At 40.0% G+C, this 18,318-nt stretch overlaps 1 protein-coding gene across 1 annotated transcript in view; it reads left to right on the forward strand.

Annotated features, from left to right (window-relative positions):
• Positions 1 to 320: 320 nt before the first annotated feature.
• Positions 321 to 18,318, forward strand: part of LOC109900298 (leucine-rich repeat and fibronectin type-III domain-containing protein 2) — a 163,622-nt gene continuing 145,624 nt past the window's right edge. The window contains exon 1 of the mRNA XM_020495991.2: positions 321 to 925. The gene's annotated coding sequence lies outside the window, so the exon portion shown is untranslated. The remainder of the gene's footprint in view (positions 926 to 18,318) is intronic.

An 18,318-nucleotide genomic window follows, 5' to 3' on the forward strand; every position in this document is an offset into this window, starting at 1 on the left:
AAATATCTAGGCCTAATGTTTTAACTATGACTCCAAATGTGACATTTCAACCAATGCATTTGGCATCATCTTCTGAATGCACGCTTATAGACCCACTTATCGTTTCATTAGGCTGTAAAAAGATTGAATGTGCGACAAAGAGGACGATAATGCGCAATATGCGGTCAATGTTGGTCAAAGTTTAGATGGAACCCTGACTATAATAGTGTTGTTGGGGGCGAATGAGCGCTTCCTCTCAAGTCTCTCACTGCCTGTCTCTCCTGCGGTTACCGAGACGCAGGCTGGTCGTGCCACCTAAATACCTCAACCAGCTATCTGCTGCTCTGCGTTATCCCCTTTGTGCCGCGGTGTACAGCTTGTGTGATTGTTGCAGAGGATTGGGCTACTCGTTTCTACAAGGTTTCGCTCGGAGCGCAAAATTATCTGGTATAGGTGTTTTGCCAAAAATCAACTAATTCTGAATTGAACAATAGGATATTGCTTTTTAATTAATTTGTCCTGGTATGCTTTTAATCCTGTGCTATTTTTCAAGTATTTTAAGGACGAATGGAAATCGATTCAAGTAAGGACGAATTACGATAGATCAGAACTATAGATTACAGTCAAATTGAGTGAGCGTTCGAGTTTGATTGAAATAACTCAACATAGCCTACATTTGACCAGTTTCGCTGCACCAATATAGTGCCCGTCTTTCAAACTGCTGAGAGACTGGAGAGGTTGTCTCGCACTGAATGAGTCGCTTTCGAACGCGCGCTATCCACAGAGCGAGCCGGTGGTGAAAAAGGTCGGGATTGCGATCAGTAGGCTAGCCTATATTGGAAATTAAAAACGATTTTGGAATAATGGTGAAGTGAAAATAAAAACGCCGAAGACATGCAACATCTCCTTGGTAGAATACACGATGGACAAACGCCTGCCATGAATGGTAAGAAAAGCACCTGTCCGTTTTGGGTGAGGTTTAATCATTATCAAGTCGTTAGAATGGCACATTGAAAAGTCCATTAATTTGTCTAAACATACTTTCTCATGCCCTTATGCATAGTAAATTATTATCAACATGTTCTAATAATTTGTGGTAAATCATTGTGCCATTATTTGCTAAATATTTTGATGTTAGATGGAATTACTCTTGTTGTTGTTTAGGATATATTTCTGCATTATATCATTTTTCACCCGCGCCCCTACCCTAGTCGCATCCATGCCCCATTGATAGGCTATTGTAGCCTGAAACATTAACTAATATTCAACACCCATGATCAAACCCGAATGTAAGATAACAATACCCATATTAATTCAGTTTTTCGATTATTTAATAGTAAGGCAAAGATACAAGTATACGTTTTTAGGGGACTGGAATTGGACATGATTATTATCTTAGTAAGACCCCAGTTATCTTAGTAAGACCCCAGTGCAGATGAACGGCAGTTATTGTATGACTAACGAAGATTTCTAAATGCATGTTACTGACTATCTGGGCATGTTAACAATTTGGAGCCATCTTTGACCTTAACATATGAACCAATTTTGCACTCTCCTGTGCATGAATGCATAATACACATGTGACCCAGACTAAAGAGTGAACTGCTTGCATGTCTGGAATTTCTGGTGACCTTTCATCAATCTATTAAGATTAGTCAACTTGGGAAAGCAACACTACTGGATACTGTGTTTATGGTACTTGCAGAGTAGCCCTAGTATTCACTAGTTCTTGAAAAGGCCTCCCAATTTCACACATTGAAGTACTTCTGGGAAAGTAATCTGATTCAAAATGTGGAGTCATCCTGAATAGGATGGGTTCCATTTAGTGGTGTGGATGGAAAGAGCACCATTGAAAAGAAACACCAAAAAATGTGTTGGGTATTGATGTAGCTCATTCTTTTTACTCTCCATTTGAAGCGCTTATGCAATTAAAGTCATTTGTCCAATTTGTACATACCCATGCCTGCATTTGCCACAAGTCATTTGTCCAATTTGTATCATTCTAATGTGTTTTTTAGGGCTGGCCGATATATTGTATTTTAAGGTATTTTAAGGTATGGATCCATAAAACGGTATGGATTTTTACAATACCAACTATAAATCTATTTAGAACAAATTTTAAATAAATGAGAAGTTCTACACATTGGATCACTTCACTGTCAGTTTTTATCCCCTGCCAAGGGATAATCTGCGGTGGAAGGTGGCCGAGCCACCTCGATGTTTGTAACAACATGGGACATCCCGAAAAGGGTTCTTCTCGCGGACACCTCTGTAGCTTCTGAACGGTTTGGCCTAGAAACTGCAAGTCCCACGGGACTCGTCTGAATTCGGTACCGTCAAAGTTCCAACTTCTGTTTGTAGCGTACGAACCGTTTGGGCTTCAAACTTTTGTGACCCTCCCCTCTAACGGCTTAGACTCTTAAGAATCAAAGGGATACTTTCAGATTCTGGCAATGAGTCCCTTTATCTACTTCCCCAGAGTCAGATGAACTCTTGGGCACTATTGGCATGCTTCTGTGTCCAGTATCTAGTTGATGACCTGCACTCTCCTGTCAAACGCCATGCAGCCGCAAGTTCAAGAATGTGTGAAGAAAAATAATGAGCACCTTCCACAACATGTTCTCCAAACCTCCAGTTCTGCTTCTAAGATAGTTGTGGCACTGCTCCTAGATTCTCAGTCCTGCCAGAGCTGTGTGTGTCAGTCCACAGATGGGTTGGTCAGTACAGTATGTGTGAAGTGTATTACAGAGGGAAGAAAGCCCTGCGAATACAGGGCCAACAATAGCTCTAATACGTGTACTGTGCATGCAGGAACACTAACTCCTTCTCTGGCGGTGCTAGCTGTTCATGGCCAGAGCTCACTACAACATCACGCCAGGCCATACAGAGGGAAAGGGAACCTCGCTATAGTGCTTACTGCGAACCCACTGTCTGCTGTTTTAAGAGATGGCGTTTGCCTTACAGGGATTAGAGGCGTGCCTCTAATTGACTTAGCATGAACCATTTTACACCATACAACTCACGAGCACACTCCAAACCCATGGTGACACATGCATGGAGATCCTAGCTCAAATCACCATGATGTGGTGGAGAGGTTAAGTGACAGCCAATAAGACCAGAGCTAGATTCCGTCATTTTAAAATGTATGCTGCCTTGTGTGTGAAACAAATGCTGGGCGTAGCTCAATCAAACTGCTAATCTCTTGGTAATCACATATTAGGTACCCCACGTGAGATTTGTTTACATTTAAGGTAGGCAACATTGAATATGTGCCTTGCATCTTTACTGCAAAACATTCAATATACTTGCAACCATCAGGGAACCGATTTTCTTTATAAGACATCTGTATTGCTAACTCATGCATTCATATGAATCCATCCCCTCCTCCCCATCTGTATCGTGGGTGCCTATGTGTATATACTGTAAATGCAGCAGTTCTGTAAACAGTCACGTATTCTTATAATTGTCTTCAAATGACTACATTACAACCACTCTAATAAGTATACTTGATTCCTGATGCAGTTGTCATTTTTGGTCAATTGAATCGAATTGAATTACTTAATTTTTCAAGAAGAACTTCAGTATTCATTGTGAAATGTCCTGCGGGTTGGGTTGGATGGCACCGACGCAGACAGGTCTTTGTGCTCTCAAATAACACCTCTCTAAGCAGCCCCTGGGCTGGGCCTCTCAGAGGATCTGCTGGCTATAAATAATGGCACATATGTTGCCATGCTTCTGGCTGACGCACGCTAAGCCCCATCCTTAGCTGCCTGCACAGTACACTGGGACACACAGTACAGAGAGCTCAATGCATGCACTGCTGTGTGGTATGACTGAGGAGCTGAGTGATAGGACTACGTGTGTGTGTGTGTGTGTGTGTGTGTGTGTGTGTGTGTGTGTGTGTGTGTGTGTGTGTGTGTGTGTGTGTGTGTGTGTGTGTGTGTGTGTGTGTGTGTGTGTGTGTGTGTGTGTGTGTGTGTGTGTGTGTGTGTGTGTGTGTGTGTGTGTGTGTGTGTGTGTCTGTAGGGTATTGGGGGGTGACATAGGCCTCAGACGTGCCTCCCTCTATCTCTTCATCTTTCTCGTCATATTTGTCATTCTTGTTTTATCACTATAACCTCATCCTATCACTGTTGTTTTCTTCATCTCCTTTCTCTCTTACCCTCTGCCTCTCTACACCCACCCCTTCCTTTTCCTCCCACCCAGCTTGCACTCCTGACTGGCAGACTCTTAACCTGTCAGAGAAAGAGGTTACTGCCACTTTGTTTTGCCAAATATATTTCAGAGAATTTTATAGGCCCATCAGCAGAAGGAAACAATAGCATCACCATGGGACATGTAAAGACTGCTTGGTGTGCTAAGCACTGATATCATGAAAATAGCATTACAGTTTTAAACCACAACACCAACCACAGGGACACACACACAATTACTACAAAAATGCTGGCCAACAGGCCTGATATCAGGTGTAAGATGGGACAAAAAAAATGAATTCACAAGCTTTTCAGCTACAGGCATTCCCACAATGTCCATATATCAAGTTAGAGTGAGTTAACACTTTCATTGATGGTGTAAATTCCTCCTGTAAATAAGGCATTTATAACACTTTTGATAATGCAACACCCATGAAGTTGTGATGACTGGTTTCATAAAGGGTATTATTAAAGGCCTTATGTATAACCCCTTGAAGTAATGTATTTTTGTTATAGCATGGTTGGAACAAATAACAAAGAGTAGCGTCATCTGATAGCAAAAATATGGCTAAATATGAATTGATATCGGTCCTGCTCTAAAACGCAGCATGCATTTCAAAAGAGTGACAACATTGCTGGTCCATCAAATAATTGTCATATACATTACTCTTACAGAATTTTCACTTGGGCGAGGATATTGGACAATGAAAGCCTATTGGAGGATAACGTTTATCTACGACAGAAGAATTTATAACTGACTTTTTCCAACATAAAATAGTAGGTAGAGCAGATCCCCTTATTGTATAAGGACACTTTTAAATGTGACTTTAGTGGCCATACAATTCAATACTCATCTCTAAAACTAAAGCAATTTAGGTCAAAAGAGTCCATATTAACAAAGCAAATAAAAGGACTAACAGTACAGATATATAGCAATACAAACTGTACTATAGAGGCACAGAATATGTTAGAGGAAAAACAAAAAGAAATTGAGGAACTTAATTCAAGAAAGATATAGTGCAATGTACTATAAAAATTAAGTGAACTGATGGAATATTGGGGAAAAATGCACCAAATTCCTTTAAGATTTTCAACTTAGAAATGCTACCAAAAATAATTTACAGAAACTTCTTACAAATTCTATAGTCACCCATGATTCACCATTCAATATTTTGAAAGAGGACACAAAGTACTTTAAGCATATGCTTTCGTTTCAGTCTCCTTCATATCCACTAACCAAATTCATTGTATGGATTTGTTTATATTAATAATGTAAAACAAACATCTGTACAGAAAGACTCATGTGAAGCCAAATTACAGAGGCGGAACTTCTTGATGTAATTCAAGCCTTTAAGTCCGGGAAAACTCCAGGGCTGGATGGCATACCAGTTGAGGTATACCAAAACTTTTTGATGTACCCAGAGGACCAATATTAGTATGTTTTAACCACTCCTATGACCATTTTTTGATGATCAGATACTCAACAAGAAAGTCTGATTTAATTATTACTGAAACAGGAGGAAAATAATTCTAGGCCATTTAGCAAAATGCATAGCGCATATACTGTAATTTAAAAGGTATTGTTGGATATTATTCATCCTAATCAGTTTTTTACATGGATGATGGGTTGAAGATAATATAAGACAAGTACTGGAAACTATAATATATAACACAAATATAACACTATGAAAAATCTGGGAAACCAGGCCTGCTGACTTTGAAAAGTATTTTGGTAAAGTACAATTGAAATTTATACATAAATGCCTGGAATATTCCATTTTGGATATTCTTTTATACAATGGGTTAAAGTTATGTATAGTAACCACAGGTGTAAAATAGTAAATAATGGCTACTTCTCAGAAAGTATTAAACTGTCAAGAGGAGTAAAACAAGGTTGTCCACTATCGCCAATTTAGATTCCTCCAAGGATCTTAGATGCTTTTTCTAACCACTCTGGATTACAACCAAATTATGATATAAAAAAAGTATACTATATTACTTATTGGATCACAAAGAAATACAACTTGTGTAGTTTACCAATTAAACGGTCTGACGGTGATGTGGACATACTTGGTATTCAAAGAAATGATCTCGCTGCAATACATTTTTATAGAAAGTTAGCAACAATAGATCCGATCTTGCTACTATGGAAAGAAAAATACCTGTCTATTTGTGGAAAAATCACCCTGATTAACTCTTTAGTCATATCGTAATTTACAGTTGAAGTCGGAAGTTTACATACACCTCAGTTTCACAATTCCTGACATTTAATTCTAGTAAAAATTCCCTGTCTTAGGTCAGTTAGGAACACCACTTTATTTTAAGAATGTGAAATGTCTGAAAAATATTAGAGAGAATGATTTATTTTGGCAATTATTTATGTGGTGAATTTATCAGTGAATTATAAGAGGTATAATCTGTCGGTAAACAATTGTTGGAATGTCCTAACCAACTTGCCAAAACTATAGTTTGTTAACAAGAAATTTGTGGAGTGGTTTGAAAACGAATTTTAATGACTCCAACCTAAGTGTATGTAAACTTCAACTGTACCTATTTGCTTATGGCCTTACCTACACCTAGTGACGGGTTTTAAATTATATGAGCAAAAAATCTTTCCCTTCATTTGGAACGGCAAACCAGACAAAATTAAACGGGCCTGTTTGTATAATTAATATGGGCAGATTAAATATTAAAGCATTAGACCTCTCACTAAAGGCTTCAGTCATACAAAAGTTCTACTTATTAAATCCGAACTGGTACTCTAGCAAATTAGTAAGAATGTCTCACCGAATGTTCAAGAATGGCCTTTTTCCCTTCATTCAGATTACAACCTCTCACTTTCAGTTAATTTCAAATGTAATCTCATCTATATATGTATATATTTACAAAACATTACATGGGGGATTGGAAATGATGCAGACAGTCACATTGATGGAAGCTACAATCTTTCTGCAAAATTAAAGCTGATCTACCCCATTAAAATTGTAAAACAAATGTAGCCACCTTAAAGGAGCCTTTTTATATCTATACACTGCCTTTCGTGTTCCATATTGATAAGCAGTTTGTCAAAGCTGAGCTCTTGTGCATTGGCACAAATTATTTATCATGGTGTATATTAGTGATAGTGCAGAGATGACATCCTCCCTTCATTTTAACTCTCTAAAGTGTTATGTGCTGTGAAGATATACAATGCCTTCGGGAAGTATTCAGACGCCATTACTTTTTCCACATTTTGTTACATTACAGCCTTATTTTAAAATAGATTAAATAAATACAAATCCTCAGGTATCTACATACAATACCCCACAGTAACGAAGTGAAAACAGGTTTTAAAACTTTTGGGAAAATGTCATAAAAATAAAAAACTGAAATACCTTATTTACATAAGTATTCAGACCGTTTGATATGAGACTTGAAATTGAGCTCAGGTGCATCCTGTCTCCATTGATCATCCTCGAAATGTTTCTACAATTCAATTGATTGGACATGATTTGGAAAGGCACATGTGCATGTCAGAGCAAAATCCAAGCTCTGAGGCTAAAGGAATTGTCCGTAGAGCTCAGAGACAGGATTGTGTCAAGGCACAGATCTGGCGAAGTGTATCAAACCATTTCTGCAGCATTGAAGAGCCCAAGAACACAGTTGCCTCCATCATAAATTGAAGACGTTTGGAACCACGTTTGGAACCACCAAGACTCTACTTGGAGCTGGCCACCCAGCCAAACTGAGCGATTGGGGGAGAAGGGCCTTAGTCAGGGAGGTGACCAAGAACCCGATGGCCACTCTGACAATGCTCTGGAGATCCTCTGTGGAGATGGGAGAACCTTCCAGAAGGACAACCATCTATGCCGCACTCGGCATAGATGGTAGAGTGGCCAGACGGAAGCTACTTCTCAGTAAAAGGCACATGACAGCCTGCTTTGAGTTTTCCAAAAGGCACCTAAAGACTCTCAGACCATGAGAAACAATATTATCTCTGGATGAAACCTGGCACCATCCCTATGGTCAAGCATGGTGGTAGCAGCATCATGCTGTGGGGATGATTTTCAGCAGCAGGGACTGGGAGACTAGTCAGGATCGAGGACAAGATGAACGGAGCAAAGTGCAGAGAGATCCTTGATGAAAACCTGCTCCAGAGCTCTCAGGACCTCAGACTGAGGCAAAGGTTTCCCATCCAACAGTACAACGACCCTAAGCAGACAGCCAAGACAATGTAGAATTGGCTTCAGGGCAAGTCTCTGAATGTCCTTGAGTGGCCCAGCCAGAGCCCGGACTTGAACCCGATCGAACATCTCTGGAGAGACCTGAAAATAGCTGTTCAGCAACGATCCACATCCAACCTGGCAGAGCTTGAGAGGATCTGCAGAGAAGAATGGGAGAAATTCTACAAATACAGGTGTGCCAAGCTTGTAGTGTCATACCCAAGAAGACTTGATGCTGTAATCGCTGCCAAAGGTGCTTCAACAAAGTACTGAGTAAAGGGTTTGAATACTTACAGTATGTAAATGTGATATTTTAGTTTTTATTTATCTTTATTTTTTAGCAACAAGTTCTAAAACCCATTTTGCTTCGTCATTATTGTGTGTCGATTGATGAGGGGAAAAACTATTTAATACGTTTTAGAATACGGCTGTAACGTAACAAAATTTGGAAAAAGTAAATCTGTCTAAATTCTCTCTGAAGGCACTGTATGCTGTTGCTAGGATGTGTTCACTCTCATCTCTGGGTTGAGTGTTGTTTGGTGCTGTGTCATGAATGGTCAGAGTGTCCTTACTGTTGTGCTTGCCAGTGGAGGCTGCTAGCCTGAATGTCAGTCAGAGCAGAAAAGGCATTAGACTAAAAGGCTCAAGAGATGAAGTATCCCCTGCACAGCACAGACAGGCACTGCACTCAACTATATAGGCCTAGCCTGGTCTTCCTAACTGCCTTATTCGTCATGTTGGACAAGACAGCAGCAAGTCTAATTTGTCATTACAGCCACTACAATGTCTCCTCATCAGCCATTTATTCTGTCCTTGGACCAGTAGCATCCCTAAAACTGGGATTAGAAGGTCATGCCTGCCAGCCCACTCCATCACCCAGTGTACAGAAACATCTATGCGTGTAGAGGGGTATTCAAACAAAGGCATGGAGGTGAATTATACACAGGACGATGTGTTTGGTTTAACCTGGCTCCAGGTCTTGCCAAATCCTATGGTTATCATCACGATTCGGCAACAGAAACCGATTTGGGACCAGGCATGTTTGGTTTGTTCCTCAGTGTCGAGCAGGAGGTCATGTGACCTCTGAGTCATCCAGTGGTGGAAGTAATGAGCCTTCTGGCGAGGGTTCAGGTGGCAGTCGAGAGATGAGTTCGGATTGGTCTGCCATATAGAAGGCTTCTGTCTATTTGAGCACGTTAGTAAGTAAACGTCTGCAAAAAAAGCGTAATGAAATTGTTGCCAGCCGAGCTGGTTAGGCTGTTTTCATGTTATTCAATCATCGGCCAGAGCGTCAACTGTACGCTCCGAGAGTTAAACGAGATTGGTGGGGCTAAAGCTTAAGAGGGTGTGAACGATGCTGAATGGGTGTAGACAAAGAAGATCTCCTCACTAGATACCAAAACATTCAAAGGCCATTTTCTCAAAAGTGAGTTTACAAGTTGATCAACTTTAAAAGCAGAATTACTTTCCCAGTTTTACTCAAATGCAGTGAATGATATACCATTTTGTAGCTCTGAGTCTCTACAATAAAATAGTTTAAAATGATTTTTGAATGACTACCTCATACAAACGTCATCCTCGCCCTCCATTTGGAAAATCAGACCATAGTAATATCCTCCTGATTCCTGCTTACAAGCAAAAATTAAAGCAGGGAGCACCAGTGACTAGATCAATAAAAAAGTGGTCAGATAAAGCAGATGCTAAACTACAGGATTGTTTTGCTACAAGACTGGAATAAGTTCCGGGATTACTCCGATGGCATTGAGGAGTACACAACATCAGTCATTGGCTTCATCAATAAGTGCATCGATGACGTCATCCTCACAGTGACCGTACGTACATACCCCAACCAGGAGCCATGGATTACAGGCAACATCTGTACCGAGCTAAAGGCTAGAGCTGCCCCTTTCAAGGAGCGGGACTCTAACCTGGAAGAAATACAGCTATGCCCTCCGACGAACCATCAAACAGGCAAAGCATCATTACAGGACTAAGATTGAAATCGTACTACACCGGCTCTGACGCTTGTCGGATGTGGCAGGGCTGGCAAACCAATATAGACTACAAAGGGAAGCACAGCCGAGAACTGCTCAGTGACACGAGCCTACCAGAGGAGCTAAACTACTTCTATGCTCGCTTCGATGCAAGTAACACTGAAAAATGCATGAGAGCACCAGCTGTTCTGGAAGACTGTGTGATCACACTCTCCACAGCAGATGTGAGTAAGACCTTTAAACAGGTTAATATTCACAAGGCCGCAGGGCCAGACAGATTACCAGGATGTGTACTGCGAGCATTCACTGACTAACTGGCAAGTGTCTTCACTGACATGTTCAACCTCTCCCTGTCCAAGTCTGTAATACCAACATGTTTTAAGCAGACCATCATATTGCCTGTGCCCAAGAACACTAAGGTAACCTGCCTAAATGACTAAATGCCTACCGTCTGTAGCCATGAAGTGCTTTGAAAAGCTGGGGATGGCTCACATAAACACCATTATCACAGAAACCCACTCCAATTTGCATACCACTCCAATTTGAATCATCAGCTTCACAGATGATTCAATCTCTATTGCACGACACACTGCCCGTTCCCACCTGGACAAAAGGAACACCTATGTGAGAATGTTATTCATTCACTACAGCTCAGCGTTCAACATCATAGGGCCCTCAAAGCTCATCAGTAAGCTAAAAATAGGCAGTATATATAGGCCTAGAGTGTCAAGCTTTGGTTGATTTAAAATGTAATCTTCAAGTTTCTCATCTCCATTTCAATCAAAAATTCAATTTAAAGAATAACACTAAACACTAAACATTTACTTGAAGTTTGATTTGATTTAGTCCTATTCTTTAATTTAACTTTTTGGTTGAGAAGGAAACATGAATCCAATATATCCAATATGAATTTGTAGACAAATTAGATATTGAATTATGTTTAGTTGTCAATGCAACCACATATCAACATTTGAAGGAGATGTGACTTATGTTTTAATAGTTCTATCTGTGCCCCACTGACTTAGTTTGGCTTTAATGTCGGTTTGTCTAAAAATGTATAATTTATGTTGGATTCATGTTTCCATCTCAACCAAACATCTAAGTTAAATAATAAGATTAAGCCGGAGGCTCTGATGAAACTATCCAAGTATTAGATTACATCTCTTTTAAATGTTGATATTTGGTTGCGTTGTCAACCAAAAACAATTCAATATTACTTTCGAAATATAGTTAATAGCCTTAAAGTTAAGGCGATCTTACAAACTTATGTAACAGTATTTATTCAGCCTTAAAATGAATAACACACATCCATAGCCACATTTTGAGATTACTTTTACTAAATGTCTTCTTATGTAATCATAGAAAGCATGCATGTTCAAGACAGCATGCAAAGGTCACAGGCATGTGGAGATCTTCACAATTCTTCTACTAACCTGTGCAGAATCTTAAACAACATTGATCACTTGCACTATGTACTTTTAATGGAATATCAACTTCAATTGAGGTCATTTGGTGGGGCTATTAGATGAAGCACAGTTATAAAACATTAAGTTGTTGTGTAAATACAAAAATATCTGACATTGCGTTCCCGTTTGAACATGTTTGTGCTTTAAATGGTTTGTAAGCGAAGTGATGACACATTTAGATGACAACTAAACCAAAAATCCGACAATGTTTTTCCATTGGAATTTGGTTGTGCTTTAGACGGTTGAAAGCATAGCGATAACACATTGGGAATTCAACAAAATTCTGGCTGTATTTTTTGGGGTGGGTGAATAAAGGTTGAAATCTTATTGATCAATGTCTCAACCAAATATTACCCAAAGTTCCACAGTTAAATGACGTGGTGTGCCCAGTGGGTTATGTCTACAGCCAATCAAAGCTCAATCGTGGGACAAAATGTCATAATTCCTTTGTCTCAAACCTGTCTGTGCATAGCCAAACTGTGGCCAAAGCCAAATCCACTCCTTATTTATATATTTATTCATGATTCCCTGATCCCTCTCTTCTATGGACAACCCAATCCCGCAACTGACAGGTCAGCACTTAGAGAGTTAGAAACCTGCCCCAGCAGAATTGTATACTGAACAGTATTTAGTTGTTTTGTCAAGTGGAAATGTGCGGCTGTATGATTCAGTCCTTGCTGCATGCATTTCCTGTGTTGGTAATTGATTAAGATATCACCCCCCCCCATTCCATCACATCGTTTACACACCTAGCTATATCAATAACTTTGCTGCATCGAAGGCACTGGGTGTCTCCGGAAAACTGAGGTCAAACAATGCCAGAAATGATTTAGAGGCTAACGTATTGTTGGTGTTTTTCAATTGTTATCTGTTCAATTGAATTATGTCTGACCATGTCTGCAATAGCTTGGAACATTTGAGAGATTTAGGCACACGGTGCATACTTACTAGAAGTTAATGTTGAGTAAACTGCTGCCTACATGTTCTCTTATTGATGATTAAAGAAATTAGAGAAATTAGTTGTACTGCTGGGTTTTACACACTCCAATGTAACAAAAGATGAAATTTGTTATAAAGAAATGTACAAATAATACATTTATGATATCAGTTATCATTATCATTAAAACGTCAAATTATGGTGCAGAGCGTTCGATTTGGCTGCTGGGGGGGGGGGGGGTTGGGGGGGGTCCCCCAGCTCCGCTAAGACCATTGACAACTATGTGTCGTTGGCAAGGGAATGGTAAATAAATATTATAACTATTCGGCTTTAATATCATCACCTTTTGAAGAACATATTCAGAACTACACATTTCTGATTATTCCACATTTACCTCTATCATCAGAGTTATTCAGCAAGTAACTGCATGCTTGTCATGATCAGTAAACATCAAGGACATGTATTTTCATATACAGTTTCTTCAGAAAGTATTCATACTGTACCACTTCACTTATTCCACAATTTTGTTGTGTAACAGCCTGTATAGATTGTCTTCACTCAGTCATCTACACACAATACCTCATAATGACAAAGTGAAAACATGTGTGTAGAAAATGTTGCAAATGTATTTAAGAATGAAATATTGAAATAACTACGTTACATAGAGTACCAGTCAAATGTTTGGACACATCCATTCATTCAGGGGTTTTTCTTTATTTTTTATTATGTTCTACATTGTAGAATAATAGTGAAGACATCAAAACTATGAAATAACACACATGGAATCATGTAGTAACCAGTGTTCAACAAATCAAGATATATTTGATATTCTTCCTAGTAGCCACCCTTTGCCATGATGACATCTTTGCACACTCTTGGCATTCTCTCAACCAGCTTCATGAGTTAGTCACCTGGAATGCATTTCAATTAACAGGTGGGTCTTGTTAAAAGTTCATTTGTGGAGTTTCATTCCTTCTAAATTCATTTGAGCCAATCAGTTGTGTTGTGACAAGGTAGGGATGGTATACAGAAGATAGCCCTATTTGGTAAAAGACCAACTCCATATTATGGCAGGAACATCTTAAATAAGCAAAGAGAAATTACAGACCATCATTACTTTAAGACATGAAGGTCAGTCATTGAGGAACATATCAAGAACTTTGAAAGTTTCTTCAAGTGCAGTCGCTAAAACCATCAAGTGCTGTGATGAAACTAGCTCTCATGAGGACCACCACAGGAAAGGAAGACCCAGAGCTACCTCTGCTGCAGAGAATAAGTTCATCACCAGCCTCAGAAATTTCAGCCCAAATAAATTCTTCACAGTGTTGAAGTAACAGACACATCTCAACATCAACTGTTCAGAGGAGACTGCGTGAATCAGGCCTTCATGGCCGAATTGCTGCAAAGAAACCACTACTAAAGACACCAACAAGAAGAAGAGACTTGCTTGGGCCAAGAAGGATTCTGCTTCTTTGTGAGACGCAGAGTAGGTGAACAGATGATTTCCACATCTGTGGTTCCCACCGTGAAGCATGGAGGAGGAGGTGTGATTGTGTGGGGGTGCTTTGCTGGTGACATTGTCAGTGTTTAATTTAGATTTCTAGGCACACTTAACCAGCATGGCTAACACAGAATTCTGCAGCAATATGCCAGCCCATCTGGATTTCGCTTAGTGCGACTATAATCAGCAGGACAATGTCCCAAAACACACCTGCAGGCTATGTAAAGGCTATTTGACCAAGACCGAGAGTGATGGAGTGCTGCATCAGATGACCTGGCCTCTACAATCACATGACCTCAACCCAATTGAGGTGGTTTAAGATGAGTTGGAACGCAGAGTGAAGGAAAAGCAGCCAACGATTGCTCAGCATACCTGTATGTGGGAACTCCTTCAAGACTGTTGTTATTGCATTCCTAATGAAGCTGATTGAGAGAATGCCAACAGTGTGCAAAGCTGTCATCAAGGCAAAGGTTGGCTACTTTGGTTGGAATCTAAAATATATTTTGGTTTGTTTAACACTTTTTTTGGGTTGTACATGATTCTAGATGTGTTCTTTCATAGTTTTTATATCTTCACTATTATTCTACAATGAATGAGTAAGTCTTCACAAGTATTCAAGTAGTCAAAAATGTACTATTTGGTCCCATATTCCTAGCATACAATGATTACACCAAGTGTTTGCCTACACACTTGTTGGACGCATTTGCTTTGCTTTGTTCGGTTGTGTTTCAGATTATTTTGTCCACAATAGAAATTACCCCATTACCCCATTACCCCATAAAGCAAATAAAGATTTTTGGAGAATAAAAAAAAAAAAATCTCCCGCTGTCTGGTGGAAAGCAGACTGAACCAAGTTTCGTCTAGGATTTTGCCTCTGCTTAGCTCCATTTCGTTTTATTTCTTATCCCAAAAAACTCTCCAGACCTTAACAATTACAAGCCATACCCATAACATGACGCAACCACCACTATGCTTGAAAATATGGAGAGTAGTACTGAGTAATGTGTTGTATTGGATTTGCCCCAAACATAACACTTTGTATGAAGGACAAAAAGTACATTTCTTTGCCAAATGTTTTGCAGTATTACTTTAGTGCCCAGTTAAAAACAAGATGCATGTTTTGGAAAATGTGTATTCTGTACAGGCTTCCTTCGTTTCACTCTGTCAATTACAGTGCATTCGGAAAGTAGTCAGACCCCTTGACTTTTTCCACATTTTGTGATTTTACAACCTTATTCTAAAATTGATTAAATTTAAAATTTCCCATCAATCTACACACAATACCCAATAATGAAAAAGCAAAAACATTGTTTTGTTTTTTTACATATTTGCAAAGGTAATAAAAATAAAAAACAGAAATACCTTTTTTCCATAAGTATTCATACAGTTTGCTATGAGACTCGAAATTGAGCTCAGGTGCATCCTGTTTCCATTGATCATCCTTGACATGTTTCTACAACTTGATTGGAGTACACCTGTGGTATATTTAATTGATTTGACATTGACGGTCTCCAAGAACACAGTGGCCTCCATCATTCTTAAATGGAAGAAGTTTGGCCAAACTGAGCAATCGGGGGAGAAGGGCCTTGGTCAGGGAGGTGACCATGAACCCAATGGTCACTCAGACAGAGTTCCTCTGTGGAGATAGGAGAACCTTCCAGAGGGGACAACCATCTCGGCAGCACTCCACCAATCAGGCCTTTACAGTAGAGTGGCCAGATGAAGCCACTCCTCACTAAAAAGGCACATGACAGCCTACTTGGAGTTTGCCAAAAGTCACCTAAAGGACTCTCAGACCATGCAAAACAAGATTCTCTGGTCTAAGATTGAAATCTTTGGCCTGAATGCCAAGCGCCACGCCTGGAGGAAACGCTGCTCTATTCCTACGGTGAAGCTTGGTGGTGGCAGCATCATGTTGTGGGGATGTTTTTCAGTGGCATGATTTTTTTCAGAGACAGGAACTGGGAGACTAGTCAGGATTGAGGGAAAGATGATTGGAGAAAAGTACAGAAATATCCTTGATTAAAACCTGCTCCAAAACGCTCAGGACCTCAGATTTGGGTCGAAGGTTCACCTTCCAACAGGACAATGACCCTAAGCACACAGCCAAGACAACGCAGGAGTGGCTTTCGGACAAGTCTCTGAATGTCCTTGTATGGCCCAGCCAGAGACCGTACTTGAACCCATCTCATCATCTCTGGAGAGACCTGAAAATTGCTGTGCAGCGACTCTCCCCATCCAATCTTACAGAGCTTGAGAGGATCTGCAGAGAAGAATGGGAGAAACTCCCCAAATATAGATGTGCCAAGCTTGTAGCGTCATACCCAAGAAGACTCCAGGCTGTAATCCCTGCTGTAAGGCTGTAAAATGCTTCAACAAATTAACGTGCAAGAAGTCTGAATACTTATGTAAGGTGTGAGGTTAGCAATCTTTTTACTACTTTAATACACATGTGCCAATACTTATGCTCCCCTAAAATGGGGGGACTATGTGCGAAAAGTGTTCTAATTTCTAAATGGTTTACCCAATATGGATGAAAATACCCTCAAATTAAAGCACTGTAAACGTATTGCCATTGTTTGGTTTCAAATCTAAACTTTTAGAGTATAGTTCCAATAATATGGAGGGCACTGTATATATCTTGAACAAGAATAAAAATGCAACATGCAACAATTTAAACGATTTTACTGAGTTACAGTTCATATACGACAATCAGTCAATTGAAATAAATTCATTAGGCCCTAATATATGGATTTCACATGACTGGACAGGGACGCAGCCATGGGTGTGCCTGGAAGGACATAGGCCCACTCACTTGGGAGCAAGGCCCACCCACTGGCCCACCCACTGGAGAGACAGGCCCCGTTTTCCTCACAAATGGTCTACGGTTGTGATTCCCAGTTGGACATACTGCCAAATTCTTTAAAACAACGTTGGAGGCAGCTTATGGTAGAGACATGATGGTGGAAATTCCTGCAGTCAGCATGCCAATTGCACGCTCCCTCAAACTTGAGACGGCTGTGGCATTGTGTTGTGTGACTAAACAGCACATTATAGAGTGGCCCTTTACTGTATCCAGCACAAGGTGCACTTGTGTAAACATCATCATGTTTTATCTGCTTCTTACTATGCCACACCTGTCAGGTGGATGGATTATCTTGGCTAAGAAGAAATGCCAACTAACAGACATAACCAGTAATCTCTGATGAAAAAAACACAAATGTAAAAAATTGGTGGATACAGCATTTTGGAAATAAACTCTTCAGATGCTGCTGTTCTATCGCACATGAAATGATGTCCCACAGACAAAACAGTGTGCGTTGTTTCCAGTATCTTCTTTATTGTTGTAATATCGTAAATGGATGTTGCAGTTTCACCATTAAAGTTGAGATCCGCATTAGGAGAAACGGAGCCACTGGCCGCCTTAGTCGCATTTGTTGTTGTTTTTGTTTTTGTTTTGTTTATTCAACGGTGGAGTGGAACTTGAGCATCAAGGTAAAAAAAAGAAACATAGTACATACTCTGCTGTTCTACGGCGCATGCAATGATGGGCAATGATAATTAAACAGTGTTCATTATTTGAAGTAGCGTCTTTGCTGTTGGAATATCACAAACGGACTTGGCAGTTTCACTGGCATTGGATTCCATCTTTAAGTATTCCATCTTTAATGTTTTGCCTATCAGAAGTGTAACCTGAGGCATTTGTCTCACTTGTTAGCTCCTGTGGGATACTAAGATGGCTAACGGGGGTAAAGACATAAAAATAGATAAATTGAGCTGTGTGTCTCTCTCAGCCACCAGAGAAGAAGCCCTGTGTCAGCTCTTCCCCACTGTGGCCCTGAAATGAAACACTCTAAGCCACAGATTTACGGCGAGCTCCAGTTGGCCTTTGTGTAATTTTCTAAAGATTCATTTTGCAATGAGGGCCAGACCTTAGCCACTCAATGGCCCTACTCATTTTTAGACGCCATTGCAAAAATAGACAGAGAGAAGGAACCAAAGGCTTAAAGAGCCGAAGACATGGAATAGACAGAGGGACAGCCAAA

This window comes from Oncorhynchus kisutch, linkage group LG12, assembly GCF_002021735.2.
Source record: "Oncorhynchus kisutch isolate 150728-3 linkage group LG12, Okis_V2, whole genome shotgun sequence".
NCBI classification, from domain to species: domain Eukaryota; kingdom Metazoa; phylum Chordata; class Actinopteri; order Salmoniformes; family Salmonidae; genus Oncorhynchus; species Oncorhynchus kisutch.